We start from the raw sequence: 2,645 nt of genomic DNA on the forward strand, positions 1-2,645 counted from the left end.
TTTCCTGTTCTCTATCCAATTGTCCAAGTTGCACTTGAATTGGGTTAGGGAGTAACTCTGCTTCGTATGGATGAGGAGCCTGTTCCAGAGAGAGACTAGTCTCTGGGATACATACCTGTCTCTCCAGCAGGTCCTATTTATATCATAAGCAAGGTTAAATCTTTAGAATGGGTAATTAATTCTGGTGCTATTTGTTCTGTGGATATGCATGAGGTCCATCAGAGTGGGGTCTGACAATGCCCTGTATGGCAGGCATAGAGCTCCCCTCAAAAGCCTGTAGGGGACAGAATACAAGGATAGGGACTTAAGACGGTATGCTTAGGACATTTTACTTATACCCTGTATTCTTTTAGTGAGGACCCTCTGTGAACATTCTTATTGTTGGATATGCCTAGTTGGGTACATACCAAATGTGGGCATTGTACTCAGTGATAGGTCTGATGAATAACGAATACAATGGAACAATGACTTCCTTGGACTAGTAAGTTGTACAACATAGAATGATTTTCTCACTACTGTATACCCGTCATTAGTAGTTTTGTCAGTGTCAGCCCCTCCTGGAGAACATTTTTGTCAGTGTGGGATCAGTGACACCATCTAATTTGCAAACGTCTGAAAATTTAGTCAGCCAGAGACCACTGACAATTGGCCTTGACTTCAGAAAAGTAAATACCAAAAAGTAGCGATCCAAGGTTTGATCCATGAGGGACTCCACTTGTGACTGGCCGCTTTGTAGAGGTGGACTCACCAATTTTAACTGGTACTGTTTGTGGATCAATTGCCTATCCACTGGGTGACATACGAATTTGTACATAACCTCTTGAGTTTGTCAGCAATGCCCGAAGGGGTATTGTGATAAATGCCTTGCCCAGGTCTAGGTAGGCAGTGAACCATTTTCCCTCATTCATTGCGTTGGTTACCTTCTCAAAGAAGTCCACCAGGTTGAGTAGGCATGATCTGCCTTGAATAAACCAAAATGGGTTGGGTCCAGTGTCTGGTGGCTTGCTATATCTTTATTTATTATTTTGATTATTATTCTTTCCATGACTTTACACATAAGGCTAATGAGAATTATAGGTCTGTAGTTTCCAGGGTCTGTAGATGTCCCACCTTTGTACAGATGGATGAATGTTGCTGTTCACCATTCATGAGGCACAAAGCCTGTTTTGTGGCTACAGTTAAATAGTAATTCCAGGGGCCCTGATAGATCATTATTCATGCTATTTGGAAGGCATTCCGGAATATTGTCTGGGCCAATTGCAGTGTTCTTGGTCTCAGAAAGTAAATTCAGCAGCCTACATGAATATTAATATCTGTTAAATGTCTGCCACAGTACGTTAGCCTTATGTGTACGTACCTGCAGGTGTAGACCATATATACACAAATGTGCATATGCAGGTGCAAAAAGTTTGCAGATGTTTATATAATTAGAATATTTTTGCTACAGGGTTATTGTAGAAGATACCTAATTACCTTACCACTAATGACATTGATGTCCACAATTTAAACAGAGTGGTATATTAATTGACAAAATAGATAGTTGCAGAGAATTCATAGTCAGCATGTCAGTGTTGCAACAGGTAGCACAACTGCCTTCAATGCAGAAGTCTGTGGGTTCTATTCACACATCAGACAGATCAATTGCTGACATTGCAGTACAGCATAAGGAGGGTATTGCACTCAGTATGACGTCCTTCCGATGAGATATTAAGCTGAGGCCCCATCTCCCTGAGATGGCGGTAGTTCAGGTGGATATAAAACATCCCACAACATGTATCAAAACATTAGAAGTCCTTTATTTATATACAAAAAAAAAACTCTACAACATATTCACAAGCATTTACAAATGTACAAATATATAGATTTATAGATTTACAAATACATTTATACATTCATAATTTTGCTTACAATCATATTAAATTTTAATTCCTATTGCACCTCATTCCTTTTATTTCCATAACCACCATCCGATTTAACTTAATATTGTTGCTAACATCCATTTACCATTAAACATAATTTAATTTAGCTTACATTCTATATAACCCATGTGACATAAATATATTCTTTTAACATATTCTCAAATTCTATTCTTATAATATATTTAATTATACCCTTGTTTATTTTATCTACTTTTATATCTTTGAAAAACATTTCTTTCAAAAACATATATATATATATATATATATATATATATATATATATATATATATATATATATATATATATATATATATATATATATATATATGCAAAAAAAATGTTTATATATATATATATATATATATATATAAACATGTTATCTGTACAAAAGGACATATATATATATATATATATATATATATATATATATATATATATATATATATATATGAACACTTTATAATCCAGAAATTCGGAAATATCAAATTTCAGAATCCCGAGATTATAAAGCCAAAAGCTCAAAACTCTGAAACCCCAGAAGCACGAATTTCAAAATCCCAAAGTTCGGAGATGTTGAAGTAGCGCTTCTGGTGTTCCGGTGTGTGAATGGATAGGTGGAAGTTCAGCTAAGTATTGAGGTGTAAAGGTTTTGGTTAGGGGCTTTAGTGTGTGTCAGTGTGTGTTGTGACTGTAATGTGTGTGTGCGAGGGGAATATAGCTGTGTG

The sequence above is a fragment of the Protopterus annectens genome, chromosome 15.part0 (assembly GCF_019279795.1).
Source record: "Protopterus annectens isolate FY-2018-M chromosome 15.part0, PAN1.0, whole genome shotgun sequence".
In the NCBI taxonomy this organism is placed as follows: Eukaryota; Metazoa; Chordata; order Ceratodontiformes; family Protopteridae; genus Protopterus; species Protopterus annectens.